A 17,100-nucleotide genomic window follows, 5' to 3' on the forward strand; every position below is an offset into this window, starting at 1 on the left:
ATAGTTTATGGACCACTGAGGTATACAGAGACTAAATAATAACTAAGTGATGATTAGCTGAAAGCTTTCCCTCTACAGTCAGGAACAAGACAGGGATGTCCACTTTCACCACTGTTATTTAACATAGTACTAGAATGTGCTAGTTTCATAAATCAGACAACAACAACAACAAAAAAATAAAAGGCATCCACATCAGCAAGTAAGAAGTCAAGCTTTCACTATTTGCAGATGACATGATTCTCTCTCTATAAAACCCAAAAGACTCCACCAAAAAATTGCTAGAACTGACACACAAATTCAGTAAAGTCACAAGACCCCAAATCAGTGCACAGATATCTGTTGCATTTATATACACTAATAATGAAAGCAGCAGAAAGATAAACCCAGGAATCAATCCCATTTACAACTGCACCAAAACCCGTAAGATACATAGGAATAAGCCTAACCAAAGAGGTAAAAGATCTGTATTCTGAAAACTATAAGACACTGATGAAAGAAATTGACAAGGACACAAATAATGGAAAAATATTCCATGCATGGATTGGAGGAACAAATATTGTTAAATGTCTAACCTACCCAAAGCAATTTAATGCAATATTTGTTAAAATACCACTAGCATTTTTCACAGAGCTAGAACAAATAATTCTAAAATGTGTATGGAACCACTAAAGACCCCGAATAGCCAAGGCAATCTTGAAAAAGAAAAACAAAGCTATAGGCACCACAATTACAGATTTCAAGTTGTATTACAAAGCTGTAGTGATCAAGAGAGTATGGTACTGGCACAAAAGCAACACAGAGATCAATGCAACAGAATAGAAAACCTAGAAGTGAACCCACACTATATGATCAGCTAATCTTTGACAAATCAGGAAAGAATATCCAATGGAAAAAAGACATTCTTTTCATGAAATGGTGTTGGGAAAACTGAACAGAAACATGCAAAAGAATGAAACTGGACCATTTTCTTACATCATATACAAAAATAAATTCAAAATGGTTTAGAGACCTAAAAGTGATACAGGAAACCATCAAAATCCTAGAGGAGAACACAGGCAATAACCAATTTGACACTGGCCATGGAAACCTCTTACTGGATATGTCTCTTAAAGCCAGAGAAACAAAAACAAAAATGAACTACTGGGATGTTTTCAGGATAAAAAGCTTCTTCACAGTGAAAGAAGCAATTAACAAAAGTAAAAGGCAACTTTCAGAATGGGAGAAGATATTTGCAAATGACACATCTCATAAAGGGTTAGTATCCAAAATATGTGAGGAACTTATAAAACTGAACATGCAAAAACAAATGATCCAGTTAACAAATGAGCAGAAGACATGAATAGACGTTTTTCCAAAGAAGACATCCAGATGGCTAACAGACACATGAAAAGATGCTCAACATCACTCATCATCAGGGAAATACAAGCCAAAACTACAATGAGATTTTGCCTCAGACTGGTCAGAATGGCTAAAATGAACAACACAGGAAACAACAGGTGTTGGCAAGGATGTGGAGAAAGCAGAACTGTCTTATACTGTTGCTGGGAATGCAAACTGTGCAGCCACTCAGGAAAACAGTATGCAACTTCCTCAAAAAGTTAAAAACAGTACTACACTACAATCTAACAATTGCACTACTGAATATCCGCAGGACACAAAAATACTAATTTGGAGGGATACATGTATCCTGAGATTTATAGCAGCATTACCTACAATAGCCAAATTATGGAAACAGCTCAAATGTCCATCAGCTGATAAATGGGTAAAGAAGATACGAGATATACATACACACACACACACACACACACACACACACAGTGGAATATTACTCAGCCATAAAAAGAATGAAATCTTGCCACTTGTGATGAGTTGGATAAAGCTAGAGAGTATTATGGTAAGCAAAATAAGTTAGAGAAAGACAAATGCCATATGATTTCACTCATATGTGGAATTTAAGAATCAAAACAGATGAATGTGGGTGGGGGAAGAGTCAAACCAGGAAAGAGACTCTTAACTATAGAGAACAAACAGAAGGGTGCTGGAGGGGAGGTGTGGGGGAGAATTGGTTAAATAGGTGATGGGTATTAAGAAGGGCCCTTGGTGTTGTATGTAAGTGACAAATTACTAAATTCTACATCTGAAAGTAATATTACACTGTAACTAACAGGAATTTAATAAAAAACTTGGACAAAAAACTTAAGAAAAACACAACAGGGGTGCCTGGGTGGCTCAGGTGGTTGAGTGTCCTATTTTGGCTCAGATCATGATCTTGGGGTTGCTGGGTCTGAGCCCCTGATGGGTTTTGTGCTTAGAGTGCAGAGCCTGCTTGGGACATCCCCCCCACCCCCTTGTCTTCATCTCTCTCTCTTTCTCTCTCTCTCTCTCACAAAATAAATAAATAAACTTAAAAAAAACCAAAGTGATGTTTAGCATTCTTTTGACTGTAAGTGAAAGAAATGAAAATCAACATGGTCGAGATAAAGGTGGTCGATGTGGGTAGGAGTTTTGGGCACGTATAACTGAAAGGTGAAGGTTATTTTTCAAGCATTATTGGACCGGGGAACTGTCACTCTCCATTTCCCAGCTTCACTTCCCTCTTGGGTAGCTTATTAATTATCAGGCAGGCTCTCTGCACATCTTAGCCAAGCTGACTCCTTGTACTCCTGGTTTACATTGTCCTCAGCGCCTGTGATCTTAGAAGGAGGTAAATGTTCCTTTTCTCTGCGGTTTTACTCAAGATGGCTTCTTATTCAGCTGGCAGTTACTATAACTTGAAAGTACTGGTTTTTCAGGTTGGTGGTTGGGGTAGGTGAAACTTCATTCCTGCATAAATCATTTAAAATGTATCCTGTTTTTAATTTTTTTTAACATTTATTCATTTTTGAGAGAGTGTGAATGGAGGAGGGGCAGAGAGAGTGGGAGACACAGAATCCGAAGGAGGGTCCAGGCTCTGAGCTGTCAGTACAGAGCCCGATGTGGGGCTCAAACCCATGAACCACGAGATCATGACCTGAGCTGAATTCAGATGGTTAACCTGCTGAGCCACCCAGGTGCCCTATTCTGTTTTTTTGTGTTTTTTTTTTGTTTTTTTTTTTTTTTATAGAGAAGGAAGGAAGGATGATAAGAAGGCAAAAGTAATTGTAAAGACTATAGTGTAAATGTTAAGAGTAAATACTATCATATATAGTATTTACTATAGTGTACTGTACTAAAAATATACTATAAATACTAGGGAAAATACAGAAATTATTAATAAGAATGGAATGCAGTTTTTTAAAATCAAGTTAACAATAGTTAACAAAGTAGCTAACAATAAAAAGGCTATAGATAATGCTAATAATATACAGCACTTGTTATATGGATACAACAATCATCTTTTTTTTAAAGTTTATTTATTTATTTTGAGAGAGAGAGCACAAATGCGGGAGAGGCAGAGAGAAGGAGAGACAGAATCCCAAGCATCAGAGCAGAGTCTAATGCAGGACTCCAGCTCACGAACTGTGAGATCATTACCTGAGCCAAAATCAAGACTTGGATGCTTAACTGGCTGTGCCACCCAGGTGCCCCCAACAGTCATCTTTCTAAAGGAAGAAACATGAGCAGAATTCCTTTAAAAAGCAACAAAGATCCAGATTATGCCCTTGTCATTGTTTGTATTTAAGAATTAACCGGAAGTTTGGGCTATGCAGTAAGTCAACAGAAAGAAAGTACAAGCATAAAGATTAAAAAGTAGAAAATGCAACCATTGCTGTATTTACTTGATATAATTGTCTACCTAAAAATATTTAAAATAATCTGATGAATTATTTGAAGTTATTAGATCTAAAAAAAAAAGTGAGCAAGATGACTGGATATAAGATTAATACAAACAAATCAACTATATCCTAATTTGCCAGAAAAAAGTTTTTAAGCATCATTTATAATAGCGACCAAAGTTATAAAATACATGTAAATGAATCTAACAAATGATGAGCAAGATATACAATTATAAAATTTTATTAAAGCCATTAAAGAAGACTCAGCAAATGAGTTATATCCAATTTACGGATGAGAAGATTTAATATCATTAATAATTCACTTTTTTCTAATTTCTTTATAAAATCCATGCAGGGCTAGAAAATATCCCAATGGAGTTATTCATGAAGCTTGACAAGATAATTTTCTTGTTTATAAGGGAGAATAAAGGTTTATGAAAAGTCAAAACACCACAAAAAAGAATGAAGAAGTATTTACTTTAACATATGTTAAGACTCCTATGGAACTATAGTAGTTAATACAGTATGGTGTTCATGCAGAGATGGACAAATAGAGTGACTAGAAATAGACCGTGCATATTTGCAACTTGATGATTTGGCAGAAGTGACAAAATGGATCCTTGGTGAAGGAGACACTGTTCCTAAATGAAATTGGAAAAGCTGGTTAACCATAGGAAAAGAAAAGAAAATTGAATTTTTACATTGCACCACACTAAATATTTAATCCTTAATGGATTAAAGACATACTACCATAAGCCAAAGTTTAAAACTTTTAGGAGAAAATATAAGGAAATGTCCTGCTGGTTTTAGGATTACAAAGGATTTCTTAAGACATGCAAAAAAAAAAAAAAAAAAAAAGCCAAATGGTAGAGAAATTATGAGTACTTTTGTTATATTAAAATTAAGAACTTCTGTTTACCAAAAACACCTTGAAAAACCTGAAAACAGAGGCTATAATCTAGGAAATATAATATAAATACCTGACATAATACTAGTGACAAGATTATTTAAATAAACTTCTACAAATCAATAAAAACACAGCACAACATAAAAATGAGTAAAATGTTTGAATAGGTATTTCACAGAAGGAGAAATTCAAACTGGCAACAATTGAGAAGTCTGACAGTTGCCAATTTTGAGATATGGATTAGCTGGATCCTTTACATGTTGCTGGTAGTTTATATGCTGGGAATAAATCCGCGTAAAAGCATTGGCCATTCTACTTTGATTGCTCGCCCTAAAATGTACCAATTCCAATCCCAGCTATGTATTCAAGAGACAGTTTTATCCAGAAGCACCAGGAGAAATGAAAAGTAACGTTCCTTTTCTTTTTTTTTTTCTTTTTTTTTTCAACGTTTTTTTATTTATTTTTGGGACAGAGAGAGACAGAGCATGAACGGGGGAGGGGCAGAGGGAGAGGGAGACACAGAATCGGAAACAGGCTCCAGGCTCTGAGCCGTCAACCCAGAGCCCGACGCGGGGCTCGAACTCCCGGACCGCGAGATCGTGACCTGGCTGAAGTCGGACGCCTAACCGACTGCGCCACCCAGGCGCCCCACGTTCCTTTTCTTAAGAGCAAAAAATTAAAAAAAAAAAACCCTGAATATTTATCTAATAGTGATAAGTTGTATGTTTCCACTATGGGATACTTCAGCTATAAATATATGTAATAATAGATAATATTCATTGTATAATTTTGAAAGAAAAATTGTACAATTGGATACACAGTTGGAAAGCTGGAAAGAGTAAGCAACGTATTGTTTTGGTATATGTAGAAGAAAATGATTAGCATAAATTCAGATTAGGTGTTATCACCAGGAGGAGGTTTGAAGGGGGGAGAACTAGGCATGGGATAAGAAAAGAGGAGTTCATAGGTAGATTTAAATTATTCTTAATTTACAAGTACTTGTTTTGAACAGTAAATTAAAATTGGCCATTATATTTTTTAAATTCACTAAATTAAGTAAGGCCATGCATTGGTTGATAATGACCAATAACCAAGGATTGATTAATCCAATTAAACCAACAGTGTTGCGTTCTGGTTACACAACTGGAAAGAAGATAAAATCATTCACAGAGAAACCCGAAAGACCAGATTGAAAAGTAAAAGACCTGCCTTGGATTTTGATGTGTCTAGTTCCTTTTCATTAAGAAAACTTTTGTGGTGTCATTTAACTAGAGTGACTAAGGTACTGATTTTAACAGTATTCTTTTTTCTTTGTTTCTTCATGATTCATACTGTCTTATCTCTTTCTCTGCACTATGATGTGCACTGTTTGATTGAGGACCTTTTTACTTTGTTCATACATATTTCATTTATGAGATGCTCTCTATGCATAGAAGGAGTTCCCAGATCGAGCTTATGCTTAGTGTACAAACTACATGAGACATGTCTGAGAACTAATAGGGAATATGTGTTAAGATCTTGCCTGAGGGACTGAGATGCTTCCTCAAGGAGAACTGTTCCCAAAAAAGAGGAGGGAGTCAGGCGGAGAAGCTTGACCCAGTTACAAATTAGAGCAGTTGTCGCGGGGTGGGGTGATACTGCACATAACATGGTGTCTGTTAACTGAAATTCCCTCCACTGATTTACATGTATATTTTAGGCAATGGGGAATCTGGAAATTCTTTTATAAAAGACGAACTCTAAAGATGGTCTAAGCTGATGCATACCTAGGCTACTAGTACAAATGCAGAGAAATTCTGGATATAATACAATATAATAAAACTATGTTTTAAAATTTTATTTTGGAGAAAGAGAGCAAGCAGGGGAGACAGGCAGAGGGAGAGAGAGAGACTCTTAAGCAGGCTCCATGCCCAGTGCGGAGCCAAACAAGGGGCTTGATGTCATGACCCTGGAATCATGACCTGACTCAAAATCAAAAGTTGGATGCTCAACCAATTGAGCCACCCAGGTGCCCCAATAAAAGAATTTTTAAATATTACTATGCTCATGAGAAAAGAAGAAAGGTAGGAGACATTTCCAGATTTAAAAGATAAAGATGAAAAGAATAGTTGTGAATTATAGTGGATGTTAAAGCAATCCATAGGGCATTAGACAAGGATATAAGCCTTTGGAGGAGGCTGTAATTTTAACCAGAACATGGGAACAGGGTTTATGGTCTTGGTCCTGCACTAAGTGGAAAGTTGCAACCAGTGTTTTGTAGTTGAGATCCTAGAAGAGCTTCCCAGTCAATTAAGCAGGGTAGAAAAACTATGGAACATGCAGAAGCAGTGAGATCTCAAACTGTCAGTGAAAAAATTACAGAATTTCCCTGAGAGCAAATACCAAGATATGGAAGTGAGGTTTGATTTTACACAACATGCTTGCTGTGGAAAACCCAAACTCAGCCTTAAACATTAATCCAGTAGAGGGGAAATAACAGATTCTCCAGAAAAAGAAGGAGAAAGCAGTCTACATGTGGACATATCCATGAACTAGGCACACTGGACTCTCAAAGTGAGCAATCTGCATTAAAGGCAATTGCACAATTAAAAAATTATAACCCTCACAAGGAAGGGAACCATTGGAAGGTAAAGTCAACAGATGTAGTAATGGGAGAATTGGCACTCTCAAAATTAGAAATAAAAATCTAAGAGTATACAACATCAGTTTGAAATTTTTCCAGCAATAGAAAATTGAAACTATAATGAAGATTATGAAGAAAGAATAGACAGTACTGTTATAAATACCAACCAGAACTTCTAGAAATAAAAAATATAGTCATTGAAATTAGCAATGACTGATGGTTATAGAAAATATTAGACAATGCTCTAAAGAGATTTAGTAAACCAGAAGATGTAGCTGAGGGGCTCAGAATAGACTCCAGAAAGATAAAGAAATGGAAAGTATGGCAGACTAAAAAATATGAATGGAACGTATAGATCACCAAATGTAATCAATTAGAAGTCTACAGAGAGAAAACAGAGAATTAGGGGAGAGGCAGTCCTCAAAGACATAATGGGTGGAAATTTTCTTAAATAAACAAAAGACAAGAATCTGAACTCCACACACTCCCTGGTTTTTAAGACATAGGATAAATAGAACAGATCCTGTGTAGAGACACTGCAATGAAACTACAGAATATTAAACACAGGACAAAGAACTTAAAGCAACCAGAGAAAAAAGATAATTATTTAAAAAGAGTGACAGTTATACTGATAACAGACTTTTATCTTTAGAGTATTTTTAGAAGGAACAGTGTCTTTGGAAGCTGGAACCTAAAAGTCAAAGCTCAGCTAACGTAACATTTAAGGGTGAAGTAAAAAAGGAATAACTGAAGCGAGCCTGAGAAGGTTTTTTTTTTTTTTTTTTTTTTTTTTTTTTAAATTTCAGATAATTTCCAAATGGGCTACTATGGGTTGTACTTCAATAAGAAGGACCTTGATCCCAGAAATAGGAAGTGGGATTTAAGAAGCAATCATGTGTAAAAAGAACTGGTAAGTATAGGAGTAATTCTATCTAACCATTGGCTGTGACAAACAGCAATAAGAATTACCTCACCAATAATAATCAATATAGTGATTACTAATTTTGAGATTAAATTATAAGTTAAAAATTAATAAGTTAAAAAATAAATTTGACAAATACAAATAGGTAAGCGCTCATTAAATATTAAAATGGGATTGTTTACTAACTTAAGTGGTATGCAGTCTGGTTGGGAGGTTATGAAGGGACCAGAATCCAGTAGGAAATGAGAGTCAACACAGTGTGGTTATAAAGCAATAAAATAATTTACGTTAGTTAAAACAGAGGAAATGCCATCAGATGTTACTGAGAAAATGAAACTGTCACGGTTAAATAGTTTTAGAAATGAAAAAGGACTCATAAATACAGACACTCTGAAAACTTCAAAAGGCGTAAGAAAACACTCTGAATACCTTTTTTTCTCACAAATTTGAACACAGATGAAATGTACAATATTCTAGAAAAATACAGATTGGGGTGCCTGGGTGGCTCAGTCGGTTAAGCGTCCGACTTCGGCTCAGGTCATGATCTCGCGGTCCGTGAGTTCGAGCCCCGCATCCGGCTCTGTGCTGACAGCTCAGAGCCTGGAGCCTGTTTCGCATTCTGTGTCTCCCTCTCTCTGACCCTCCCCCGTTCATGCTCTGTCTCTCTCTGTCTCAAAAGTAAATAAAAACGTTAAAAAAAAAAAGAAAAATACAGATTGCAAAAATTTGTCAAGAAGAAAAAACCAGGAATAAACCAACATCTTTTTGTGGTAAAATTTAAATTGACAGAACGATCCCGGAAATTCAAGAGTGATTTAACTTTAACACTAGAGAATCTGTCAATATAGTTTTCTACATTAATATATGAAGGGAAGAAAAACATGTCATATTAGTACATATAAATAAATACTTGGTAAAATTGTTTTTCTATTTCCTCTGCAATTTGGTATGGCCAAGTTCTGGGTAATAGGTTATAATCATTTTGAACCCCTTTCAGGAGGTCGCAAGTCCTTGCCATTCACCTTCTCTTCTTTGTTCCTTCCTTCATCCTGCTCTGCTTGGGCTGTGGAGGTTGCCATCTTGGACTGTGTGAAAGGAGCCTGGGTGTCCAGTTCTGACATCTGGAGCAGTGTTTGTCTAGTAACCTTTTATCACAGACGATCACACAACCACTCAGTAGCCTGTGGGGCAATTTGTGACTTTCACATTGTGTAGGTTGAAGGGAAAAGCCAGAAGGCTTAACACCTAATGAATCAATCTACTGAGCTGTGGTCTTACTCCTTTCTGAAGCCAGCTGATCTGGGAAATAGACATTTTCTCCTTTTACAAATGCTAGAATAAGCTGTAACAGTGGTGGGCTGGTAAATATTTAGTAAGTGTCTTTTCAAGAAAGAAGCCTGATTCATATCATTTCTGATTTTTGAGTTGTAAATTCTCCACCATGGCCAATTTCAAGCTACTGCAAATTTATTGACAGTGAGTTTGGGAAGAGATGCACACCTCTGAGCTCTTATGAGTCAGAGTGTGCCCGTCCTGATATCTGCCTCCAGTGGTAAAGGGACAGATGTCATGAGGGTTGAAAATGAGTAGGATGACCTCTTTGGATTTTCTGTCCTTAGGATACTCTGCCTTCAACTTTGAGGTCCTTTATGTAACAGATAATATAGAGCAGCCTACATTCTTATTTCAAATTTATGTGACTTCCTTACCTATGCTGTTGACATCTAAAATAATAGTTTCCATTCCCAAGATTGAGCTTTCAACGGCAAATCCAGAGAACAGTTAGTTTCCTCAAACATTGAAATAGGTAAAAAACAAAACAAAACAGACCACACAAAATATCTAAGTTTAATAACTGGTCAACTGTAGCTTAGATAAGAACCACCTATGGACTGCTAACTTTCAAACAAAAGTCACTATCGATGTTGGTTTTGATTCTTTTATCTTTTACAGCACTAACTCAACCCTTATCCCCATCTTGATCTTCCCTGTGGTTAGAATGAATGCTGTGGATTATTAGGCCAAGGTTCAGACACAAGGAACAAAGATAAAGCAACATAAATTTGAACTTTGATCTGCTGCAGCTTCTCTGGGATAGAAATTTAGTTGCGCTGAGCGGCAAGTGAGATGACACCAGGCAAAAAAGTATCATGTGTTGGCAGGCAGGGAGAAAGGATAAGAGAAAGCTATTTAGAAACAGGAGCTATGAAGAAAATTCAAGAAAGTCTCTGAGCACCATTTCAACAAAAGGATTCTTTCTTCACATATCTTCAGGCTAATATTTCAAAGTACAATCTAGATTGGACACAAAGTAACTATTTTAATCCTTTACAAGTAAATACTTTGGTAAAAGGGAAAGGTGTAGAATATTTGACATTTTTTTTTTTTTACTAAAAGTTAAGATATGAAATATTTTCTCCCGTTTTTAAAAATACAGCTAATTAGCACAGGCAAGTGGAAAAGAGTTATAGCAGGAATTGAAATGGATTTGGGGACCCAGTTTTAAAGGTGCTGGGAGTTTGGTGGCTCTCCATAGTCTTAAACTATACAGTTAAGAAAAAGTATTCTCTTTATGATAGAGGGGGTCGAAGTACTTCAGAGTTGGTTCTTGGCCTCGTATTTCTGGTTTGAGGTACCTGTTGATTGTGTCTTCAGTGTGGATTTAGAAGAAAGAGACCAGTATCATGTAAATCTCGTGTGGGCCTCAAGTCCTTAGAAGCTGCCACTTTAGAGAAGCCTAAAAATCTCAACTGATGTCTAATTTATGGCGTGAACTGAGCTATTAACACAGAAACAGGGCAACATAGCATCTAAAAAGCTAAAGTAAGGCAGCATGTCACGTATTAGCGCACATGAACGTGTACATTGTGCTAGTTCCGTCAAAATGGAGTTGGAATATGAAACAGTGAAAAACAAAACATACCTTGCTCAAATCTTTAAAAAATAGCAAAGGGGAGTAACGAAAAGATGGCTATAAAAGCTTTAAGAGTGATAAATTCAGAATAAATAAAATATTGGTTTACCTAGTGGCTAGTAAAACAAGGACATTATAAAAATTAAAGAAGGATTAAAAAAAGTCATGGATAGAAGATATAGTCAATCTTCAGTATTCATAGACACCATATTTTCAAACTTACCTGCATGCTAAAATTTATTTGTAATCCCCCGATTAATTAATACTTACCATGCTTTTGCAGGCGTGGGTATGTGCAGATTCGCAAAAACTTTGAGTCACCTGGAGCTTGTATTCCCAAATGACGTTGAACAAAGTGATGCCTACACCTTCTTGTCTCAGCCTTCATACTGTAAACAAGTGTCCTTTTCATGGTCTGTTTAGTCCCATGTTTTTTGCTCGGTGTCACTAATCATCAGGGAACTGCTAATCAAAACCACACCTGTTAGCGCAGCTATTATCAAAAAAATTACAAAAGACAACAAATGTTGGCAAGGATGTGTAAAAATTAAACCCCTTGTACACTGCTGGTGGAAATGCACAGTGATACAGAAGCTGTGGAAAACAGTATGGAGATTCCACATGTTCATGCTTTTCATTGGTGATTTTGTCATTACAGTGATCTCCAAGGATAGTGCCCTAGTGCTGGCCAGTGTACCTAAGTGCAAGGAAGCACAATGTGTTTTACAGAGAAAATACACGTGTTAGATAAGCTTCCTTCAGGCATGAATTCTAGTGCTGTTGGCTGTGAGTTCAATGTTAATGATTCAACAATATGTGTAACAATATATGTATTGTTTAAAGCCTCCCCCCCAACAAAAAACGGGGGGGGGGGGCTTTAAACAGAAATACACGTAGAACAAGATTATCTGTTGATTGGTTGAGACTCATAGGACCCATATCCTGAGGTTTGCTTAGAAGCAATGGTTCAGTCTTCATTAATTCAGTGTTCACAATGACTTTACACAACATAACTATAGTGAATAGTGGGAATTAACTATATATAATATGTTACCAAAGGAAGCTTAGGGTGTTTGAAAGATGTATTCACTGCAGAGTATCGTGTCACATGAAGTCACTTGGAATCAGTCAGAAAGAAATCTAGACTGAGCAGACCAGTCTGATGTAGTAGGTCAAGTCTTTTGTTTTCAAATGATTATTTCAAAAGAGGTGGTCAAAAGAGCCTACAGTCTTATTTGAATAATAGTAATGCATGGAAGTCACATGTAAAGGTGACTCTGTATAGGTCATGAAATTGAAAAGGGCTTTGGAAACTACTTCTTTGTCTGAAGATCTGACAACAGCTTATGGGATGCCATTTGTCCCCTGGATTTTCATTGACTGGACGGAGTTGTTGGGCTTTTCCTTTCCTGGATATCAGTCCTATGTCTTAACTGCTGCATAATCTTATATGATAAGCAATTTGACCATGCCTCATTGTAAAACTCGAGGTGATATATGCAATTACTTCTTCAAATGCAATTGAGGAACATACAGATTAGAAGGTCCTTTGTAAAAGAAAACTATTGATTATTTTTTTGAAAGTGGAAATTTGCTTTTAAACCAGTGTGTCATTAATATTTAATCTGAAAAATGAATTTACTATGCCCTTTAAAGGTGACATATGACAACATTAAGTTCTTGGTTTTAAGGATCGAAATTTTGAAATGCGTGTATTTGCGTCAGAAATTTTAGCACACTAGAATATACCATGAATAGAAGACACCAGTGATTATTGTTATGTCGTTATCATAGTTAAGAACTTCATTTGTGCCTCTTAAACTTATAATAGCATGGGGAGGCGAGTGGTGCACAAAAATTATGTTTTAGATGAAACTGTGAATCAAGGAGATTATGAGCCCTCTCTGGTACAGCACTGACAAAACTCTAGCAGTGAACAAACTTTCTAAAAAAAATTTATGGAGCAAATTGGAAGTTGTACTTAGGTAGAAAGTGAATGAGAGAGCAGTCAGGGCCTTTAACAGATGATTTTTGGTTTTGCTATCCAGTATCCATTTATTTTTTGAGGGGACAAATATTCCATTTTTCTTCTGGAGAATCATACATTCCTCTCTAGAAAAAAGTCCACTGTACATTCCTTTACACGAAATACTTTACTCCTAGTCCCCAAAGTTGTTGGGTTGTTCTCACACTGACTTTTTTTAAAATACCAGCCAGGTGTCCTATAGTTCAGTTCAATTGTGATGCTATCTGTGAGGGTTAGTGTCGGATCCCACAAGTTAAGGGCTCAGTCTCAAAAGGCTGCCCCAACTTGCAATGCCAATTTCAAGTCTCAGGTTGTTATCTGTACTTCTGACCAACTGGCTATAAATGGAAAATCTTGGGAACCATGGACTTGGTGATTTGCTAGAATGGCTCACGGAACTCAGGGAAATATTTACTGAGAGGTTAGTAGTTTATTATAAAGGATATGATAAAGAATACAGATGAGTGGCCAGATGAAGAGATAACATAGGCTAAGGTCCAAAAGGGTCTGAGGCACACATGCACCTCCCTCCAGGCATGTGGATTTGTTTATTAAGCAGGCAGCTTTCTGAGCTCAGTACCTTGGGGATTTTTATGGAGGCTTCATTATGTAGACACGATTCATTAAACTCAACTTCCTTCCCTCCTCCTCTCTCTGGAAATGGAAGGTAGAGCTAAAAGTCCCAAGCTCCTAATAATGGAGTGGCCTCTGGTGACGAGCACCCACACAAGAGCCCACTGAGAGTCACCTTATTAGAACAAAAGACACTTCTTTTTAGAAAAAAAAAAAAGGTTAATGTTTACTCTTGAGAGAGAGAGAGAGAGAGAATGAGCAGGGGAGGGGCAGAGAGAGAGGGAGACGGAGAATCCAAAGCAGGCTCCAGGCTCCAAGCTGTCAGCATAGAGCCCAACCTGGGGCTCAAAATCCGTGATCTGTAAGATCGTGACCTGAGCTGAAGTTGGGCACCTAACCAACTGAGCCACCCAGGTACTCCGAGTTCTTTATTTTTAATGTTTATTTATTTATTTTGGGAGAAAGAGAGTGCAAGTGGGGGAGGTGCAGTGAGAGAAGGAGGGAGAGAATCCCAAGCAGTTTCTGTGCTGTCAGCGCAGAGCCTGATGCTGGGGCTCAGTCTCATAAACCGTGAGATCATGACCTGAGCCAAAACCAAGATTCAGATGATGGGATGCCTGCATGGGGCTCTGCTGACAGCTCAGAGCTTGGAACCTGCTTTGGATTCTGTCTCCCTCTCTCTCTGTCCCTCCCTGACTGGTGTGCTCTCTCTCTCTCTCTCTCTCTCAAAAATAAATAAACGTAAAACAATTAGAAAAAAAAGATTCAGTTGCTTAACTGACTGAGCCACCCAGGCATCCCTAGAACAAAAGACACTTGTAACACCAAAGAAATCCCAAGAGATTTAGGAATTCTGTATCACTTAAGAAATTACAAGGGTTTTAGGAGCTTTGTGTCAGAAAACAGGACCAAGAACAAAATATTAGCAGGAACCCGGGGAAGAGACCAATATATATATTTCTTATTATTTCACACTCCCATTCTTAGTCTGTGTGCTGAATTGGCAGACCTGTAACTCAGTCTTGGACCCCTCAAGCAACACATTCACCTGCCACAAGGATTAGTTTAATGATGGGCTTGAGACCAACCAGAGCCAAGGGCATGTCTGCTGGGACTGTTGGGGGGAGGGAAGCATGTGCTTTCTTTGCTAAATTTGGCCCCTTGCTGTCAGGAAGGGTGCATACCTGGCTCTCTTAACTATACAATCTGAGAATGAAGTCAACACAAAGAACGCGTTGCTGAGAGAAGGAAACTGAATCCTATGAGAGCGTTTCACACTTTGGACTGGACTTTTCAGCTATATAAATAATAACTTCCTTTTTTTAAAAAAATGCTGATTTTACTCAGGGTTTTTACTCTTAAAACTAAACTATATTTAACCATTGCAAGTTTCAAATTTCAGGATCAGTGAATGCTTTAGCATTAAAACTCCCATTTTACCTTCTTTAGCATAATACAGAAACAAGTGGGCAGTGATTTATTTTTGAAGGAGGAATACACTAAGAATCCTTCCTGACCTTGTGAGAAGTTTAACCTCTGGCCAATCAAGGCTCGTTACACACAGACTGTTACCAAGGAGATGCTCAACCAGTACTTCAATATTAGCTTTAACAGTTTTTCTGGTTGTTTAAATTTCTATTTAAGGCTGAAAATATTTTACATAAAGTACAGTACTTCTTACCTTGTTTTAGAATATTTTGACTGCAAATGCACATCAGATGCATTTCCATTGTATTTTAAAAAATTCTTTGCTATTTTGAGAAAAAATGTGGATATCTCCATTCATTAAAGGTTAAAAAAGGATGGTGCGCCTGGGTGGCGCAGTGGGTTAAGCGTCCGACTTCAGCCAGGTCCCGATCTCGCGGTCCGTGAGTTCGAGCCCCGCGTCAGGCTCTGGGCTGATGGCTCAGAGCCTGGAGTCTGTTTCCGATTCTGTGTCTCCCTCTTTCTCTGCCCCTCCCCCGTTCATGCTCTGTCTCTCTCTGTCCCAAAAATAAATAAACGTTGAAAAAAAAAATTAAAAAAAAAAAAAGGTTAAAAAAGGTTGATTGATTTAGCCATAAAATATATAGGCCAAATTCACATGATCATCTCTATAATATAGCATTAGTTGTCTCAGTGGGGAAGGTTCAGATATAATTGCTCGTGGGTTCTAAGAGGCTTTATATAAGAAAGGTGAAACTTATGTACCATAAAAGAGTTCAGGAGCAACTCTGCCAAATTGGTTCTGCTTTTTCAGCTTTAGTATCTGTAAAAAGGATGTAATGTAGCATTAGGTAATCTTCCTGGTAGGGCATATCCTTTATAGTTGGGTAACCAATCAAAATGACTGAATCAATACATCCAGATCTTATTTGATAAAGATGACAAGCATACTTGTGCCTTTGAGAGACATTTTGTAAATGTGACCTTTAATGTGAAAAAGGAAATTGGGCATCTTTGATTTTGGAGTTCACCTTGTCATAAAGCCGTCAGGGTTGTCTCTATATCATTAGTTTTAGCACAAGATTCATTTTCAAAATGTAACTATAAATTCAGAAAAAGAAAAATATGTCTTAAAAGTCACTTAGAATGTGGGCAAATTCAGGAAATGGGAACTACTTGGTATCCAGGGAACCATCTCCTTCCTAAAAGATCATTCTATGATGCAATTCACAGACATTTGTCAGCTTTTAAGGATATGAGTCTTCTTAAAGGTTGGAGTACAGAGATAAAGATTAGCCACATTACACCAACAGAAATATAAGGACAATGCCTAAATGGTTCCTGAAAAACAACCTGTTAACTCAGCAAATGTGAACTCTGGAAAAAGTCTCAAGGAAAAAAAAATGAATCCACTGGTGTATTTCTTTACACATTCATAATTCTTCACCAGTGGAATGAGATAAATTATAACTATGGACACATGGACACAGAATAAATAATAGAATTGGGAGAGAACATAGAAAGAATTTGGCCCAGCTTCTCGTCTTAGAGACAGGAAATGAAGCTCGTTTGAAAGACTGAAAACTGTGGAAAGAACTTTAAGCATTTAAATTATTCTCGTTACTTCTTTTATTTAAATTTAATATTTTACGTTAGAGAAATAGCTGGACATAATTTAAAAGTCAAGTAGTACCATGAGGATTCTAATTTTAAAAAGCAGCTCCCTGTCCCCATCCTCTGGTAATATTGTTAATATGATAGTATTGATAATATGTAAATATTATCGACAAGTGAACTACACTGCACTCAGTGATAATGTTTGCTTTGATGTACAGTCTTGTTTTCCTTGGAAGATGCTGCCTTTTTTGTGTGTTTGGCCTCTCAAGTCAATCAGACGCAACTCCCACCGGTTCCCTTGGGGATATCAGTCCTGGAGATTAGAGACTTCTACCTGT

The 17,100-nt window shown here is 37.1% G+C and overlaps 1 long non-coding RNA gene across 1 annotated transcript in view; it reads left to right on the forward strand.

Moving 5' to 3' along the window:
• The first annotated feature begins 3,398 nt into the window (after positions 1-3,398).
• LOC128316293 (uncharacterized) overlaps positions 3,399-17,100 on the forward strand; it is a 32,534-nt gene continuing 18,832 nt past the window's right edge. The window contains exons 1-2 of the long non-coding RNA XR_008299938.1: positions 3,399-3,688; positions 8,092-8,195. This is a non-coding gene — a long non-coding RNA (uncharacterized LOC128316293). The remainder of the gene's footprint in view (positions 3,689-8,091; positions 8,196-17,100) is intronic.

This window comes from Acinonyx jubatus, chromosome B4 (assembly GCF_027475565.1).
Source record: "Acinonyx jubatus isolate Ajub_Pintada_27869175 chromosome B4, VMU_Ajub_asm_v1.0, whole genome shotgun sequence".
NCBI lineage: Eukaryota > Metazoa > Chordata > Mammalia > Carnivora > Felidae > Acinonyx > Acinonyx jubatus.